This window comes from Sylvia atricapilla, chromosome 1 (genome assembly GCF_009819655.1).
Source record: "Sylvia atricapilla isolate bSylAtr1 chromosome 1, bSylAtr1.pri, whole genome shotgun sequence".
In the NCBI taxonomy this organism is placed as follows: Eukaryota; Metazoa; Chordata; class Aves; order Passeriformes; family Sylviidae; genus Sylvia; species Sylvia atricapilla.
The window spans coordinates 53,961,797-53,982,371 of record NC_089140.1 but is presented as its reverse complement, the minus strand read 5'-3'; the positions used below and the strand labels follow the sequence as shown (position 1 = coordinate 53,982,371).

Genomic DNA, 20,575 nt, shown 5'->3' with positions numbered 1-20,575 from the left:
CCAATTCCAGGCATTTTTATTGGAATGGAAAGATAAAACAAAGGTCTTTATTTCTCAGTGCTGTTTCCAGTTAAATGAGTTCCAATAATTCTAATCTGACTATTCTTTATCCTGCAGAGTCTGAAAAATCCATAATTTTCCTAAACTTTCACAGCAGTGCATATCACATTCTAGTAGTTTTTACCAAATTCAAATAAATTGACTTGACTTCTGTTTTGTTTTTTGTTTGTTTCCTCTGGGTCAGCCCGAGGCCATTATTCTGCTGCACTAATTCTGTAAAGAAGTATAAGCCTACTGTAAAGAAGGCTTATATTTTCTGTGCCATAGGTGCAGTAGGCACCTCACTAACTTCTTGGTTTTATGTAAGAGCATTTTTATGTAGCCATACAAGATGGAACTCTTTATTAAGGTTGGCTTTATTGCAAATGGAAAACATACTTCTATATGTAACTGTTAGATTCTGATGAGGTTTATGTTTTGCTGGCTGCCTTTCCAAAGAGAAAAACATGGCATAATTTCTGTGTTGATATATTTACAATGCTTAAAAATGATTTGTGTTTACACAGTCAGTGCCCATGTAGTCTCTGTTAACTTCTTGTCATATGAAAAAGGAAACAAACCATTTTAAAATAATCTTTTTTTGGCACCTGAAAGAAGCAGAGTGAATAGGACCCTTTTCCTTTCAGCTTGAAATAGTTATCTGAGTTGGTAAACATTATGGTTATCTTGAATCATTAGGCAGACCAAATCTGCAGGCTGGATGCTTCATCTGTAGATGTCATTTGATGATTGTTTCCATGATATTATATGGGTACAACATTTAATAATTCTAAAATATCCAAAACCTCTTGGTAACTGGAACTGATCGAAAAATCAGTTACTTTTATGATTTGCATTTTTTTTCTTACAATTCCTGTAATACTTTCAGGAAACACCTCTTTTAGGTTTTAGTAAAATTCTTATAGAATTGGAAAATAGGTCATACATAGCTATTTTTATGTGAGCAAACTTATCTTTTGCCTACATGGACATTTAGTGCTTTTCATTCAGTTTTCTACCTTCCATCCTTCTTCCATTTCTCCTATAATCTTCCACATTTAGATTTGCCTTTTTGAGTAAAAATTGCCTTACCAAGTCTTCATCTATACTGCTGCTGTCATGCAATAACAAAAAGTTAAACTTGCTTAAATATCAGGAGAAAGAACAGCATGTATTCAATAACATGATAACCAGTATAGTCAATTTCTATGTCATACATTGTCAGCACATTGTTAAGGCCATTAAAGTTTGTAGGAATCTTTCTCCTGCTTTCAGTAGTCTTAAATCAGATCATATTCCCTGTTTACCCTAAGTCTAACCCGTTCCTAAACCATGTTTTTTCTATAGTCTTCAGGCTATTTCAGAAGCAGACCAACACAAACTGAAACCAAATTTTGAGCAATGGCCATCTAAAACACTATATAGTTGCCCACTGGAGGCAGCACATTATTATCTCCCTCTAATACTGATGATAACCAATCCATTTAACAATACTCAGAAATAATGAGCATTTTTGCAGCCGAGCAAGGAAAAAAAAGCTATACCAAACTGCAGAGATGAGAAAAACATTTATATGTGGTCTCTATGTTCTGTATAAACTGTAGTACATTTTGAAAGAGAATAGCAATGGCAACATTGCAACAATTTTGGACTATGTATAGTTTCCATCTGTTCAATGAACTTCCACCATTGCTGAGGAGAGATCTGTAAGGAGTTCAAGAAAATTACAGTATCTAGTTCTTGGTGACCAGAATTGCAATTAGCAGATTTTTCATGTGCACCTCATTGTGTGATTTGTTTCATGGTACACCACCTGCATATTTTCATTTTAAAATTTGTTTGTGTTATGACAAGCAGTTCATGACTGGAGGCTCTTATTCATAGTTCTGTCCAGTAAGAAATTAATTGTGCCTTCAGTCTGCAAAGCAGGAGCTCAATACTGAAGACCCTAGAGAGCACTGTGCGGAGTGGCATCAGAATTTTCACCCTTCAATTTCACCCAAATTAGAGGTGTGCTTGTTTAGATCCTGTTTTCCAGTTGAAAATATTTGGTTTGACTGATATTTTGGCTTTTTCACTGAAACAAAATGTAGGTTCTAGGCTTGTGCAGAGGCTTTTGATGCACCATTCCAGTAAAAAAAAACCTCCAAATCTTAAGGTGATATAGATCTTCCTGATAAATAATAGCCACAATATGCCTTGGAGGTATGTATGGAGCATGGCCAGAGCTGTGATGATATTTATTAATTTCTCAAACTTTTTCATTTGGAAGAGCAATTCTCACTGACGTGAGAGCTCTGTGATTCCTTCTAGTTACTCTTAGACCCTGAATCATTTCTAGCCATTGCTGGCACAGAAAAATGCAAAGTCACTTGTATTGCCTTCCCTGCTTGGTGGTTATGTATGCAGCATTTTATTTCTGCATGTCTATGATCTATGCCTGGTTTGCTTTATGAGGTGCTATGAGATGCCATTTTGAGTTTTTAAGGTGTGAAATACCCATATTCTACAGCTAAAAGTATTTATCTTATATATGCTTTTCACTGGTTTTATCTAGTATGTTTTTAAACTTGAATTCTAGATACTTAGTCTGTCTTTCAGCATCATATGAAAATTTTTGCCTAAATACAGGTGTAGAACTACTTGCAGTCAAGTTTCAGAAAATACAAATGGTTGTCATGTAGTATGAGAAGTACAATGTGGAGACCTTGCAGTGTCTCCCAGCACAGGCTGTTTGGGCAACACATACATAAAACCTGCTCAGGTCTGATAGTTAATGCAAAATGATGACTTATGAGGTGCAGCACAGTACTGGATTCTTTGGGTTTGGGCCAATTCCTGAAAAAAGTCCCAAGGGCAGCTCTGCAACACATTTACCTTCAATACAAATAGTCCTTTTAGGATGTACATATCAGGTCTGTAATAGTCATATCTGGACTCTGCATCCACTCTAACGTGAAATACAGGACAAGAGGAAATTAGTCCAAGGCAGGTCAATATGCAGAAGAGCTAAAGCTTGTAGGCTGAGATAAACCTGTCTTGATGCAGTGTAGAAGCACAAGGGAGCAGTTGTAATTAATTTCCTTGTGCTCTGATTCTGAGGAAACACTGCAGAAACATTTGGATTATGTATGCATGGAGCCAGATTTGGGTTGGCAGGTTATTAGTTTTGAGCTGGAACACAAATGATTGTACTCCTCCAGGAGTCAGCTCTGGATGAAATTAAGTAAGATTTGTCTGGAGCCCCATACCTAATAGACACTTTCAGATTCTATGTTTCTTGTGTCCTGGTTTGGGTAAGGTACCCATCCTAATGTGAAAGGTGACCAACCAGAAATGTTGGTGGAACATGTGTGTTCACGGGCAATAGCATTCATAAATGTCAATGTGTATATTTTTTTTTTAATCCAGAATGCTATCTCTACTCAACTGCTACTGCTGTAATAATAGAACATAACAACATACCACAAATCTATAAGAATTTTAGGATTTTTTTCCTAGCACCTTCCTTCAAAAGGAAATTTCACATATATTATGAGGTCATAGAAAAAAAGACTCAGTTGAAATGTGTATACTCAGTGAGATAGAATTAAGGTTGCTGTGGGAATGTCAACTCTGAATTTCCTGCTTTTGTTGTGATCAAACTATGGAATGAAATCTTTCATTAGTCTTAGGTTTTAAACAATCTTTAACATAATTTTAAAAAATTGTTAAACTTAACCCTTTAGACACAGGTGCCTCTGTAACAGTCAACTTTTACACATTCACAGTAGTATAAAGGGTTTTCTTCCTAACTAACTCTATTCATAACATCATACTGAGCTCTAACTGAACTGGACCCAAGAAATAGATTGTTACTTTTGCTGGAGAAAATAGATGGTCAGCTGTAACAGAATTTCTGAATGCTTATGGACTATAAATATTTACAATTTAAAATTGCAGAGTAAAAAAATTATGAGTTGTTGTGGGAAACTTTTGATTGTTGTTGTTTGTGAGGTGTTTTGGGGTTTGGTTTGTTTGTTTTGGTTTGGTACTGATTTCCTTGCCTGAAATCAAAATGTGGGAAAAATTTCCAGCAAAGACCATATTAATTTCTTCGGATGTTGTAATTTTTCTGTTTCCATAGTACCTTGCTGTAAAACAGGGTTTTGATGTGACTGATAAAATAGGTAATATAACTATTTATGGGCAACACAAACAACATTCCTATGTAGTACTAATATAGATTCTTTTAAATTCTGTGGATCTTTCTTAGCCATAGTGAAATATGTTCATTGATGGAGTTTAGGACAAGAGGTGTGTGTCACATTCCATCAGAATGTAGAGGGAACAACAGTTTTCCTTTAATAAATAGACCTCACTGGAAATAGTTTTTAACAGAGTTAAAAAAGACAAAGCCAAAACCCTCCCAAAGCAAAGCAAAAGGTGTGTCTATTTAATAATGCAGACTGGATTATTTGTCTGGTGTTTTATTTGGGCTCATAACTCTAGGTATTTATTCAGTGTGGATTTGGGGCAATTTGGGCTTCTCCAAATAGCAAGGATAAGATCTGACCTTACAAAAGTAGTCAGTAGTGACTGACTTTGGTAGGACTAAGGGTTTTACCCAAAACAGTTATTTTTAAACTCAGGTAGTGTGATTTTTGTATCAGTTGATATTATAGATGAGTATGCTGGTTTTGGCCCACAATAAATGAATAAGAACCAATGAGTGTTTTTTCAAGTTTCTCTATTGCTTTTAGACTTTTCTTTCCCATATAGGGAATTTTCACCCTGACTTCTGGAAGCAGGCCAATTTATCTTGCATAACCCCTTTTTTTGAAAAAGGGTAGTCAGTCCTCATATCAAAAAGATCAGCTTGTTGTTCAAATCAGTTTTACAGTGGTTCTTCTGGAAAGCGATTGGTCTGCTCTCATCTGCTCTCAGCATAGAGGGAGGCTCTCACAGTGTGCAGTTACTGGAACTTTCCTTGAAACTGCTTCTACACTCACATCTTTCCATTACGTACGAAAGGTGTAGTGACCCCAGGGAGAGTTGTTTGAGATCACATAATGGCTGAAGCTTTAAATTTCTGGCCAACATTTGATTTTTTTCCTCAGGGCAAGTGTCAGCATTAATTTTTGCCTTTAAGTTTGGGAGATGATGTGTTCTTACACTGAGATAAGAGCTGGGCTGGTCTTGTTTACATAGATGTACATTGGAAAGAATTTCTGGTTTTAATTCAGGAATGAGTGCTAGCCTTGATTTTGTAAACATCTATTGAAATCACTGAGTGTTTAATACTTTAGGTTTTATTTATTTATTTATTTCCATCTCAGACTCTTGTGTGTCCAGGTATGTGCCCTCTAGATTCTTTCCTTTGCAGGAAATTCTGCATAGTGAATTATTAAAGGACAAATTTCAATTTCTCTGAAATTTGTGCTATTTGTGTTTTGCATCACATGGAGCCACAGTGGCAGCTGGCAAAACTGTGTGATCAGAAACATATTTTCAAAGATAATCTGTTTTCTTTGTTCAGTGGAAAGGGGTTAAAAGAATTTTGTGTTGCGCTGTCTGTGCTCATGACCCCTGCCTGTAGAGGAGGTGAGAAGCAGAGCCCCAGGTTAAGTAGCGTCTGTTGTTTCAGCTCACATCTAAACAGCAAGACAAAATTTCAGGGGAAAGAAATGTTTCCTTTCTCTGAATGTCTTTTTATTGTAACATTTCTGAAAGTATTTGCAGGTTGGTTACTCAAGGGGGATGTACCATGTTATGTAGAAAATAATTGTGCAATAGTTAAAACAACCTGAAATCTAAGGCAGAACATTCACCAGCCAAAGATTATCACAGCAGAATAGTGGGAAATTTTTTTTTTTTTTGCTCATGCAGTGAGAAAGGAGTCCTACTTCTTCCCACCTCTCCATATATAAACTCTGGTTATGCTCTGTCATAGTCACCTCATCCATGTAAGATCAATTAAGAACAGTCAGGTAGTCCATAACTGTGTGTTGACTAAGTATGAGAGACTGAATATTTTCTAGGTAAACTTCTCCTAAAGAAGCATAACCTTTATAGTAACAGCCTGGGAGTAACTAACAGGAGCAAAGCTTTGCTACTCAAGTTGCATACCAAATAATAAAAAGAACATATTTTTCATACCTGAAATGATGGTCATACTTTCGGCTGTGGAAACCAGCAGAGACAGGGGTTTAGATATATTGTTTATGCATACTATTTGGAAGATTTTTCCTCGGTACTTATCTTTTTTTATTTACTATTCAGTCATTTGCTTTGTATTTGAGAAGGCAACTAATACATATGTATTTGTGTGATGGTTTGCTATGATGCAAAGTTCCAGCAGTCTGGACTGCTTCCAAGAGCATTTTGGGAGCAGAAGTCTACCTTCAGGACTCAGTTAAGACATCCTTCACTAACATTGTCTTTTGCATACAAGGCATTATATCATGATCAAGGTGTCTGTCCATCTTTCTATCTGTCTACCTCTCCAAATCAAATGTCTGCAAATGTGCATGTAGACCTAGCTAGAAAAAACATGTTATTTTCTCAGACAAAACCTTCAGGTTTTGATTGGCTGCTGTATCAGTAGACTGGAATACTTACAGCTGTCCTTGGAGGCCTTCTATAAAACTGCAGGTGTTCAGCTTTAGCAAATAGTTCTTATTATATGGATAGACTTTTGGCAGCTAGTAATGATGTGTCCTGAAATTGAAAAATTATTTTCTACCTTACATGCTGGTTTTACATTACTGGAATGTTGGAGGGGGAACCAAATACCTCTCATCGAGTAGTACTGAGACTGTTTTTGTTAGTTGTTTATATTTTCTGATTTGTGTATTTTATACTGGAGTGCAAGTTTTTTCCTTAACTGTTGTGGTCAGATTTGAAATATCTTCCAGAAAAAGTAAAATTTTGAGGAATTAAGGAAATGTCTGCCAACAGAACTCCTTTTTACAGAACTAGCAAGTAGCTTGCAGTCAGCGTACACCAAACCCCGAGTTGAAGGGGTGTGGTAAAGCATTTAAAAATATTGAATATTATAATAGAATACTTTTGGAAGCTTTCTTTTTGTTTTTGTGTCACTGAGTAAGGCATATACAAAGATTTTATGACTATATATTTAACCCGTTCCATACCACTGTCATATAGTGCTGGAAGAAAATGATGGATCATTTTGTTACAATCACCCTTTTGGACAGTGAGATTGATAGCATGCAATATGACACTTCTGGGGAACTGTAGTTTAATTGCAGGGAGTTAAGCAACTTATTAGAATTGTATCTGTATTGGATTTAGTTATCCAAATGCTTGGCTGGATAACTTGCTGCTCATGTTTTCTTTAATAAGCCTACTTGACCTTTACAGTGCTGAATCAGTACCTGAAGCCTCGTGGCTCAAGATTCTTCTCTCCTAATTTTTATTTTTTTCCAAAATAATTCCTCGTTGAAGTAGGGTTATTTGAGTGCCTCAAGTATATAATATTGAGTCTCAATGTACAAAACTGAGTCTCTTCTAGACGCTGTAATCATATCTCAAGTCTATCAAGTCAGAATGCTTCCTCAGGGAAAGCACTGAATTTTTAAAAAGGAGTGCTGGGAAGCTGTCAGTTCCTTTTTTTATTTTTTTTTGGTGTTGGTGGAAATAACTTGCTGAATAAACTGGAATTTCTGACTTCAACAATCTAAGTGTAAATCTCAAACTCTAATATTTTATCTGATGCTAAGCCACAATGTTGCAGACATGAGTTATTGCTAGTGGCATAAGTGTATGGCCATATTTACATAAAGATTCTTCTTTGTCTACTTATCTGTATTCCCTCTCATGTTTCTTACACCCATTTGCTCAGAGTTCTCAGATGTTTTTTTTTCATCATATGAAAATATAATTTTCAAAGGTTTTTGCCTCTTCCATCCATGTCAGCACCGCAGACCAGAATGTGACAAGAAATACCTAGTTCCTTTAAACCTGAGCCATTAGCACTGCAAAATGTTAGGGTGACCACCCTTTCATCTCACACTGTCCACCACTTAAAAGTGAAAGATTTGTTGATGTAATCCTATTTTCAATCTATAGAGGTCACCTGTAATGCACTGCTCTGAGGATAAATGCTCAGTACTCTTTGATGTTAGAGGTTTCTTTTTTTTTTTTTTTTTTTTTGAGGCATGTTTAATGATACTTTGTTTTGCCAGGACATTGTGTTGAAAATTTTGAAGAGTTCAGCTGCTTTTAAACTGTTATTAACCTTTCAGTCAATTGTTAACAATCTTTTCCAAACTGATATTTTCATTATTTCAATATGCTTCAACATGTTTTGTTTCTGGAAGAACTGGAAACTTTGAGGTAATCTTGAGGTAATCTATGATACAAGATGCAGTAACTAGCTTCTAGGTGAAAGTACATTAAACCAAATGTATATTCCCTAGGTAATCAATGACAAAGATAATATTAATTTCTCTTAGAGAAGGATTGCACCCTGCCAGTACATCATAGAGGAATGAAATGTAAACTTTGGTTTATGATGTAGTACTTAAACAGTTGTGAAACTCACATTCAAGATCATGTTTTTATCTCTTTACTATATTTCACTACTGGTATGTATAGGCCATACTGTTTTTCCCCAGTAAAAGGGTAGAATTTTATTTCACATATTAGCTCCACCTACTTTTGCTAAGATGGACTTTTTTTCTTCATGATCTTGACTGATATCAGTAGATGCAGGTTGGCAAAGGCTTGCTGTAGCCCAGATGGGATTTTGGTTATGCTTGCAGATTTGGCACATTATAGCAGAAATTTCTTATCTATAACTCTATCTGTTTAGGTAGCAGAATAAACCACTCCACCTGTAAATTTTTCAACAGACAACTTTCGCAATGCTAGAGCTGAACATGAATGTTAAATGCTTTTCAGAACTGGTTTCCCTGCTTGCCTAGTGCAGCAGTGGTTCTTTGCTTGTAACTGCTCTGTTTCCTGACCCAAGCAGTCATGTGGGGAGTTCAAGTTAGGTTAACAAGAGCAGGCTGACATAGAAAAGGCTTAATTTCACTAGATTCTGCACTGGATCCTGTCTTTTATTGTTAATGCCCTTTTGTTAATTTTTGTTTCTTTGTTTCATCTGCCAGAGAGTTCAGCTGGCATCAGGGAGAGTTTCCTGAGCTGACTTGGCCTAGTAAATGGTATTTAAAGGCTTGCTGCTTCAGGATGATCCCACTTTCCAGGGCTCTGTCACTTTCTTTCTTTTGATTTTTGTGTTCAGTCCCTTCCTTACCAATTCCCACATATGGTACACACAGTTGCAATGACTTGCATCTGTCCAGAAGTGTGACTTTCTTAGAGCTGATTCTCCTATTCCTTTGTGGCTGAGCCAAAAAAGGACTGTGTTTTACACAAGGCTGCCAGCACCCTTCTCCCAAGAGAACATGTGTGGTCCCTCACATTCATCTGTATTCCCACTAACCCCAAAGATCAAGAATGTTTAGACTTCCTGTCTCTGGTGGCCACCATTATCAAAATGACTTTGTCTGCCCAGAAAGTTAAAACTTGCTGCTATAACACTTGCAGTTCTATCAATGATAAAATATGGAAAACATCAGTGTCATATATTGTGTTTAACATGAGAAGCTGTTTGACACAGTGTAGCCTTGAAATGTTTATAGTGAGTAAGCAAAACTTTGAATTCATTTAATAAAACCTCCCTTTAACCTCAGAAATGGAGCCTGTACAGTGAAGTTTTATCTCTCTCAATGATGTTCACTTATATTTGAAGGGCCAAGCACTACATAATAAATGTAGGCAAGGATACTCTCTCCATTTTGTTATATCCTTTCATTGAATTCCCATAACATTGAGGTCATTGATGTACATAGATGTACGTAGACATACGGTTGGTATTCCTGCCCTCTACGTTTCATTCCCAATGGCTCCCGTTTCTAAGGACAGTACAAGGGACAGGAAGAAGAAAGTAGAATATATTGCAAACTGATTTTCCTTAGGAGGTGGTTTATTACCTGTGTAATTACCCTTGTTGGCTATTCATGCTGCTTCTTTGAGAAAGAACTTTTATTTGATCGATCTTAATGTTGTCTTGTCTGTGAGTGTCTTGAAGCTTGTTTAAAGCATAAAGCAGTATAGGATGTGATCTTTTGTGACTTGGAGACTGTGAGGAGGAGAGCTGCTCAGCAGCTCTGGCAGAAACTGCTAGTTTGTTATGAGGGCAGACAGAATGGTTTTAAGAGAATGTGGCAAAGCAGAATTTTCTCAGTACTAACGTTACTGATACATGTCATTATCCCTCCCTGAGCTTTTGCTATAAGGGTAGGTGGGCCACTGGATGGCCAAAATGTCTATGACAAACATCCTTAGATGGAGCTGAACTCAATTGATGGTAGTTACTCCAGTACTCGTTTCAGCCTGCATTCCAACCACATGAAAAATAGCTTTAAATTAAATATTACTCAGAGATCCATAATTTTGATGTTTAGCAGTTCACTATAATAATAGCTTAACAGAGCATGCCAGAAAACATTAAAAGACCTCAAAATAGGTCCCTAACGTTCTGTAATAGGCAACATTAATGGACTTCTTCCTCTCACTTTATCCCAAGCCACCAGGGGAGGCAGCAAAGGAATACTTTAGGATGCTTTTGTATGGGGGTGTCACATGAAGTGGGATTGATGCAGTTGCATTGAAGAAGCTCCAGATGGAAGTTGCAGGCCAGAATTTGGCATGAGAATATGCTGGAAAAGTGTCTCACATATTTGTCCCCTGTGCAAGCAGACATTCTTCCGTTAGCCACTGCATGGACTGAACTGGATGGACTTTTCATTTTACTTAGTCCAGGCATTCCTAGTTCTTAACATGGATTGCATGTGAAAAAAAAAAAAAAAAAAAAAAAAGAGAGAAAAAAGGGTCATTGAATAAGACCCACAGCCTTGTCTTAGGTGAAAATTTGCTCCTCAGTTTAAACAAATTAGCTTGTGACTTCTTCACTTCACTTTTTTGGCCAGATTTTTTAATGGAATCTTCTATGTAACACATGTGTGATTTCATTTGCTCCTTACAGGCGTCCTCTCAGGCCATAATTCTTGATTTCTCCTGATTAGTTGCTGTGGAAATGATTATGTCATAAACACAAACAATGGGACTATAAGGAGCAGATGAATTCTTAAGAAGCAAAGATTTGTTTTCTGTAAATGACAAGAAACTACCCCAAAACCAACAACCCAAATGAGAGTCATTGTAATAGTTTCTGCATTGTCTTTCATCTCAGGATTTTACAGTACTTCTCAAGTATTAAATAATAAATTAAAGATTTTTGAAAAGCTGCTGCAGAAATGATGTTGAAACCTTCCATCTTAGTTGTCCTTAGTAACTCATGATCAAATCATTGTTTCTTGCAACTGAAACTAATCTTTACTTGCAAACTGAGCCTTTGCTCTGAGAGCTGTCCGGGTTCTTCCCAATGTACGCATCATCACTAGTTATAGAGATCCTGTTGACCAAGCTATTTTCCCTTGTGCAGTCCAATTTGCTTCAAGGCTTGTTTTATCCCTTTGCCTTCAGATTTTTTGCCTTTAACACTTTCAATAATGTTTCATCACCGTTTCCTCGCATTATGTGAAAGAACAGCAAATAATTGTATCAATGGAATACAAGGTGGAATAGAATCTGCGGCTGTATCAATCTCAGCTATGTTCTGCATTGGGTGAAAAAAAAATAAATATATTTTTGCCTCTGAAGTCAGCACATGTGGCTATGTTTCCTCTGGGGAAGGAAATCCATTACTCTACTCAAGCTCACTTTATAGCAATGCTCCCTTTAAGTGCTTAAAATGGGGCTTGTATGGAATATAGGCCATGTGAATTCACATGTGGTTTTCACCAAGGGAGAAGCTCGTTGAGTCAGAAGATGCCTTTTTGCACAGTCACTTTTCAGATTTGTGCTATATTTTTGGCATTCACAACACCTCTGTCATGTGAGTATTTCTAACTGGTGCCTTTTACAGATGGAAAATCCAAGGCACAGAGAGATTATATGACTTGTCTGAAAGAGCACTGTTGGTTAGTTGCAGAGTGAGCACAGAGCTCAGGATTTCCGACTCTGTCTCCTAGACTCCACAAAACATTTCTGGAGCAATATTGAAGTGATGTAATGCATAAACAGAATTGTTTCCAAACAAAAATATCTGTCAGGTTGCATTAAATATCTCCAACAGCTCTTTAAACATGCAAGAACAGAATGATTTTATATGTATGTAGTCTTTTCTCTAGTGATGAGAGAGAAGACATGCTTGAGTGTTAAAATATTTAGATCTGCCATTGATAAAAAAGTTGTAGATATTATCCTGCTCTCAGCTGTGGAACAGGAAATCTACATGGCTCTTAGGCTTCCAGCTAAAAATTTCTTTGAAACTGAAGCTGTAAGTGCAAGTTAATGAGTAGGACATTATTGTCAGCTGCCAGCATCTGTTATTGGAAGTATACACTAGTACATGTCCAGCGTTGCCTTACAATATGCCAATGGCAACTTTATAGAACTCAAACATTCACAAGAAAGATATGTGAAGAAGGGCAAAATGCTTTTGCACAGTTTTAATATTATTCACACAACTGGAATGTGTACAGCATAGTACAGAGTGTAACAAGAGCAAATGCTGAACCACATCAAGCTGTTCCCTTGTCGTGCATGTCATTTAAATATCAAATCTATAAGGGCGTTTGCTGTGTTCTCCACACACAGAAAGACCACAACTAAGTAACTTAAAAGTATCCCATGAGTTTTTAAAAATGTGGACAAACAACTCTCGTCTTTTTGATAATTGGAAATACATTGTTCCACTCTGTTGGTTCTGCAACATCTGGTGTTTTATAAAGCTTTTTAAAATGTCATCTCCCTTCCCCATTTGCCCACACCCTTCCCACTGCACCTTAACCCCAGCATACCAAGAAACTTTAATTTGTAAGGAAATCTGTGGAAGATCTTGCAAAATAGAGTTAAGGAATTGAATCTCTACAGATTTGAGCTATTCCTTAAATTAACAAGGAAGCTGAGTCAGCAATATTATTTTATGGAAGATTTCCATAAGGAAAAGGAACAAGATTCTGGGCTGATTCTGTGGAAAGGTGTTATTAAATGACTCTTGCAGATGAGATTACTTAGAACATTTTGCTTGGCAGTGTTAACTTCATAGTATTGGCATTAAGGCTTCAAAAAAAGATCACAAGGCAGTTTCTCAAGAATGAAAGACTGTAATCCGCCTCGCCAGTCCTGGTATGTGTCCAATGTTTGACTTGTAAATTGATTGTAGTTGCTTCACAGTTAGCAAGTTAGTGAACTTTGTAGTTTGTGCTTCAGGATGAGCTTACAGGGTAAAGAATCAAAGAGAATGAATGTTAAGGCTGTTACTGTGTACCATTTGTCCGTAATCAGGGTGTTTTAACATTTTTCATAGGTGTTCTTGTTAGTCCGTTGTAGCATAGATTGAATAGAATACTTGGAGATGTAGGATGTGAGTAAAGATACAAATCTAATACTATAGAAATAACTGCCAAAAAATCCCTAAGCAAGGCATCTCTATAAGTATCATGAATTGTGGGAGATCATCTTGCCTAATTTAAGCTATCAGTTAGGCCTATGGTCTCAGCAGTTTGTATAGCCCCCACTTTCAGTGAAGACAAAACAAATGGGGACATTTCTAAATGGCAGTTCATCAGGCATGTCTAGATGAGATTGGATGCTCACTTTCCACCTGGCTAAATTTGGGCAGGTTGGACCTCACCTTTATTACTCAGCACAGAGAAAGATGCTTCCCAATACCATGAATTTAAAGTAAGACTTATTTCCTTTATTTCCTTAGGTCTTGAAGTCCATGGAAGAGATTTCCTCTGTATACAAATGATGCATATTGAAGAAGAGTACAGTGAACAATTTACTCAGTGAAGTTGACTCTTTCATAAATTTAGAAATGTAAATGTGTGTCAGATCCTAAAATAAAATGCATCTAGCTACGGTCAAAAGGCTATGTTAAATTATTTGTATTAGTTTCTTTTTACATAGCTGGTGAAAATTGGCAAAATTTTATTTATAGTGACAGAATGTCATGTTGAAGTATGTTTTTAAAAGGAGACTGGCGCACACTATGAGGATGATTTCTGATCATAATCTTGGTAATTAGGATATTTCAGCTTGAAGACTATATCTATGGAACACCTTCTCCCCCTTGCAAATAAAAATAGAGTGTTTACACCATGTTAGCAGCCATCTGTCTTATAGATTTCCCTTTCTTCTCTGCTTATAGCATTGTAACCTACAATGCACCTTTTCCTTAATGCCTAGTGTTCTTGTCCTCATGGTCATATTGGCACAGCACTTCTCCACCTACTGTAGACTAAAATTACTAAATACTATGAGTGCTGTAGACAAAAATTTCTTAAGAGGCTGAATAAAGGTGCAGTGTTTGAGAAGTCCTTTTCCAAGTCCTGTGTTGTCTTAGCTAGAATGTTATGAGTATCCAAGGAGATGCACTGGGACCTTACATCATTGAACTTTTTCATGTCTGTTTTGCCAAAGCTTGTGACTGTCAGATAAGTAGGGATGCCTTTACCTGCTTTTCTCTCACTAAAGCAAGTAACAAGCAATGAAAGTACAATACAGTAGCACTGTTTCAGCATGGATTAGAAACCAGAACATCTGTTTTAAGCTTACAAATAAGTTTGTACCTGTGTGCTGTCATCTGCTCTCCTTTCTGTAACAGTTAATTTCTTAAGCTTTTCCAGTTTGTGCTGCATGCAAACTTTCATTTTCCTAGCAACGTATACTCTTTAAAAACAGCACTTCTTGTTTAAGTTAACAAAACATATATGATAGGGATTCATTTTACTCCCTGTAAATAAACTAAAGGGGAAAGTTTTGGACTGGAAGATACATTTTGCAAGTAAAGCCATAGTAAAACTGTTCATGAGTATATTTAGGCTGAAAGTTAGAGAGTGATGTAGAACATTTCCATAGGAGTAGTGGACACAAGCATTCTGGCTATGGCTAAGATTGATAGCTTTAAGGATGGGTTTATGGGGAAAGTTATAATTTTGAAGTCCAAAGGCCCGAATACAGGCATTCAGGTAGAAAAGAACAAAGTGAGGTTTTCTTCTGAGAAGCCTTGGTCTTCTAAATTCTTGGATTAAATTATGGTTTTTTTATAGCTTGTGGATATAAACTTTGCTAGCTGCAGTACTTTAAGAATCTGACAGTTTCTTCTCCTTAACGTTTATTCCCGTTTGTTGTGTTCTCTTCACTTGATGAGTCACTCAGATGATTGTGATACCAGCAGTGTACCATCAGTATTGTGAACTCAAATCCTGTTACTATGCAAACACAATTGCTGGAGCCCTAGAAGTTTAAGAAATAAAGGGAAATGGTGCATCCCTTTTGACCATCAGCCACGTGACCTTTTGTTCTCACATGGTTTAGTCCCTCTTCTATACATGACTTCCACTTGGGACTTTTTTGGCTTTTTTCCATTTTATTTCAGTTAGCATTTATTTCACACATCATTATGAGAAGCACTGGTTATGAAGATACGCAGCTCTTGTCATAACAGAAGTATTTCTTGTGCACCTGCAATTTGACGTTTGTGTTTGGGGAATAGTGTAGTGAATAAAAAACTGAGATAATTTAGGGGGTTTTGGCTCCACCTGCTATGGAATTGTTGTATTTTTTGGAGGAAGGGCGTTGTGGTGGTTTTTTTTGTTTCTTGGTTTTTTTTGAGGTTTATTTTTTGGTGATTTTTTTTTCCCAACAACAATCTGAAGGTGTTTATGGCATTAGGGAAAAGGTACATTGTAGGTTACAATGCCATAAGCAGAGAAGAAAGGAAAATCTGTAAGACAGATGGCTGCTAACATGGTGTAAATATCCTATTTTTAAATGCAAGGGGAAAAAGGTGTTCCATATATAGTCTTTAAGCTGTAAGCTTCATGTTTGTAATAGTACCATGGCAATGTGCAAGTATTAATCACTTCCTGTTTGCTATTTGTAACAGCAACATCAAAAAAGCCCTGTTCACAAGAAGCTTTATATTCTTGTTGCTTTTGATTCTCTTTCTTCAGATGCACCTATTCAGGTGCACTGAATTCCTTAAGACCACCCTAGCCACCTCTGCTGCATGTGTGCAAATAAAAGGACCTCTATCCTACTTGTACCTGACCCTTTAGAATACCCCTGGTGCATGAAGCTGTTTGCCACTGTGCCCAGTTGTCCCACCACCCCTTCATCATGTACTGGAGGCAAGAAAGGGGAGGGTATCAGGGTATGCTGCAGCTGTGTTCTGCTAGGTTCAACCAGGTGCTCACAGAATTAGGGAGCTATAAATGGCTTCCTGATAGTGTTCCCTAGCCTGCCTTCTCTGCATAAAACTCTGCTCAGGAAAGTGTCTGGTCTGATAGCACTCAAAAAAACTACAGATTTGGCATTGAAACTCTTCTTGCTGCTCATTGCAGTCTAATGGGTTTAGAAGGAGAATGAGCTAATACTTAGGAACCACAGTGAAATGAAGAGTTCAGTCTCATCTATCCACGTTAAGTGGAAAGACAGGCAATTTGAGTTATGTCAACAATGCCTCTGTAATAAAATGTTGATACTTATTCTGATGGGAATTTTCTTCTGCATCAAGGAACTGTTATTGGAAACTGATATTTCACACTTTCATACCATAGTGATTGTTACTTATTCTTTTACATCATGATGCCTGGGAGTAAAGGATTCCCAAATACGTGTTAGTGTTCGTCCAGCTTGTCAAGTAAGTTCTTTCATTATGTGGTGTGACTGGAAAATGATCTATTGTCAGCTTTGCTTTAATTCAAGGAAAATTTAAAAAGAAGTTTAATTTTTTTTAATTAGTTTTACCATGTCATTCAGAGATTGTAGTTTTTAGGGGGAAGGAGGTTGTTTTTGAGGGGAGACTTGCTTGGCAAGGTGGTCTTGCTTGGCAACATGGTCTATTTTTGATGAAAAATGTTAAGTGTTAAGACAGGACTTAAGTTGCAGTAAAGTAGTTTATAGTACAAAGTAAGCTGCATTTCCATAGAATATATCTTGTGATGAAAGCTTCTTTCTTAAGTATTCACTCTCTAAATATGCATTCTTTCCAGACACTGTTGCTATTTTGTTCTTTGTCAGGTAATTACAAACTTGCTCCTCCTCAGGAAAAAAAAAAAAAAAAAAAAAAAAAGAGAAAGTAAGAAAGAAAAAAGAAAAGCCATACACCTACAGGAAAGCTTTTAAAATGTAGGTCCTGCTTGATCTGGTTTAATCTTTGTGTTTATAAATTATTGTGTTTTTGAGAGCTTGTTTTTTGAATTCGAAGCACCCTTCTGTATTTATTTTTCTGAAACTTTTTGCAGCTCTCATACTATAAGAAAAAAAAAATGCTGACAGGGAGTTTGGGTATATAAGTTAAAGACTTTTTGAAATGCATGATTTTTTGCAAGCTGCTGTTCTTGGTTTTAACTGACAAGCTATTGCTACCCTCATAGAACAGTGTCCTAAAAGAAACCTAACAAGTTGCAAATTATGTTTGTGAATTCATTCATTCATTTAAATAGAATGCTTTATCTCCAAATGTGCAGTTACAGAAAGATATAATTTTTTATGTACCATCCTCATTGCACAGAAGAGTAATGAAATAAAGGGAAAAAGGAAGGGAAGATTTAGGGAGAGGATGTGACTCAGGGATTCAGGATCCTACCAGATCGATAGAGCAGCCCTAGAAAGAGAATGACATCCAGCTGCTGCAAGTGGACAGATGAAGAGGCCTTGGATGAAGAAAATGGTGAGCAGAGGAATAAATGTGGTCAGAAATGGAGGGCAGAGTTGGTCCTTTATGAATTTCAAAAAGAAGAGAGAAGCAGTTGGATTTGGGAATGAATAAGGTCCTAGTGAAGGCAAATAAGGATTACTTCATGGAGTGAGATGATTGTTCACTGGGCCTGATTTTTTTATATTTTTTTATTTCAGTGGAAACAAAGATGTAATCCTTTTTTTTTTTTTTTTAACAATATGAAATGGTTTCCTGCAGTCAGATATGTTTAATCCTGTCACCCCAAGTAATTTTTTTTTTAGTTTTAAAATACTTTAAAAATTCATTCATTCTCTAAAGGTGAATTACAAAATGGAAATGTAATTTGAAAGCATTTAATTTGGGATTTATCTAAATGGTATGTGTTAGGCTTTGTGGGATTTCTCCAGTTGAATATTGCTTATTTCAACCTGAAATAATTTTCAGGTGGGCTGAAAACTAATACATTACTCACTGAAAGCACAACCCAACTGTATAAATCATAAAATATCTTCGGTCTTTTTTCAGAAGGTAAATCTGTGTGAATTGATAATTGGTTTCCAATCTTTTAGATGCTGTGTAATACAAGTGGTATTTGAATCCAACCTGCAGTTCTCAGCCCCTAACTGCATGCCAAATACCTGTGTCATTTGAGAGCTCAGGTTGTTTGTTCGTGGTCAAGCAAAGAGTGCCGGCTCACACTGTATCAGAGATCATGAGTTTTTTGCTGTTTCCTTCTTCCAGAATCAATTTTATTTGTTGTAAATGCTGCGTCATATACCCTGTATTTGTTGAAGGCACTTTTGTGAGGGTCTTTGTAAAATCGAGTTCTTTGAAATGGAAGCATTTCTAGTTATTTAAGAAAAATATCTAAGTTTCTTTGGCTCGGTCACAGTGAGAAAATAGAAATAATCTTTTTTTTTTTATTTGTTTGTTTTGCTTAAAATCATGAAAGAACATGACTCTTCTAAACAAACAAACAAAAGCTTATTTTAAGTGATAAATGATGCATGATGCTGAGTGCTAGTAGCATCCTTCTCTTTTCTGATAATTGTCCCTTGGCACATTCATCACTGCTTAGAGGCCTGTCTGATAATCTTTAGCTAGTTTTAAATCACAGATTTCTCCATATGGAGGCCACATGTTACAGAAAGTACTGAAAGTTCATGTGTGCACACACTCTCTCAAAGGTTTTAAAACATCCACAGGTATCCTTAAAGGGCACATACTAAGAAAAAAAGTTAATAGGGTGTGGTACAGGAAAGAGTGTCAGATATCCATAAAGGTTGTACAAAGTTAGGAGAGAATTCTGATTTCCCTATGGTACACTTCTTCGCCAAGACCGTGTTGTCATTCACAGGCAAATTGGAGCCACATGGGAAATGGTGTTTATCTGTAAGGCCATTGCCTGTAGGAATTATGGGAGGATATTTGTGGTAGTTGGTGGAGTAGGACAAGTTGATGGTGACATAGCATTGTACTTGCATTAAAATTTTATGGCTAACTTGGATTTAATCCCTGTAATCTTAGAAAAAAGAATCTGGTATGAGTGAATGCCAGTGCTACTGAACACACAAGTTCTTTCCTGGATTCCCCACAGAACCTCTTTGCTGTGCCATATCGCTTCTGCAGATTGCTATGATATAAAACAGAGTAAATTTGGTGGCAGTTGTGCCACTTGTGCACACACACGCATGGTGTACTCACTTGCACTGTAAACACTTTTACCAAATTTCAAGATTTGCTTCCAGTTAAAATCTGAGGATGAATATAGAACCTGTTCTCCCTGTTCTGTGCTGCTGAAATAATTTATCCAAAATGTAGGCTTTTACCTGAACATAAAGTTTGTATTTCTTTTGAAACAGCCTTCAGGTAAAAATAACAAATTGATGTAGAAAATAATAAACTTTGGTTCACATACTCACTCACTTACTAGTTAGCAGCATTAAAAAATTGAATTGAATTTACCTCAAATATGCCAACAAATCTGTATCTTTTTAGTGACTAGAACAAGAACTGTGTTGTGGGTCAGGTTCTAAACAGCCTTATTTCTGACTTCATACAATTTTTGTCTAGAAAACCTGATTATGCAGAAGGACTATGTTGGCATTTTCTAATTCTGTGGTCTGGCACTGCTCAGGTAGTGAGGAAAATACAAATCTTCACTATGTGTACAGTCAATTTTCTACCAACTGAAATAAAAAAGAATACTTGTAAGTTTATGTGATAGTTGATCAGCTGTTTGCTATATCTTGCTCTTCTGTTGTCTCTGTAACACTGATTCAGGGTGGAGATAATGGGTAATGTGCATCTGCAATCCATGCCCCAAGAACGAAAGAGATATGAAAGATTCAGCAACACCTTCTTGTTCAAAGGGAATGCAAGAGTAAATTTTGGATATAGGGTTCCACGTCCTTGGAAAAAGTTGTTACTTTGTCATGATTGACTTAAAGATTTTAACCACCTGTTAGTAATGCAGGGGGGTTTGTTGTTGGTTGGTTATGTCATCGATCAGAAATAGATCTGAATTTAAACATGGGGTTAGTACATGCACTCAAAATGAAGGAAAAAAGTCCACTGTTGCTGAAATAAACACAGACATTATAAAATTATATGCTTTAAATTTTTAACATCTTACAATTGAGGGATAAGATTTTTCCCTTTGAACTTCTGTTTTGTCCTCTTCTGTGTGCTGGGAATGGGTTTGGTTCT

At 36.6% G+C, this 20,575-nt stretch overlaps 1 protein-coding gene across 2 annotated transcripts in view; it reads left to right on the top strand.

Moving 5' to 3' along the window:
• SUGCT (succinyl-CoA:glutarate-CoA transferase) overlaps positions 1 to 20,575 on the top strand; it is a 315,880-nt gene that overhangs the window by 205,994 nt on the left and 89,311 nt on the right. The window lies entirely within an intron of this gene.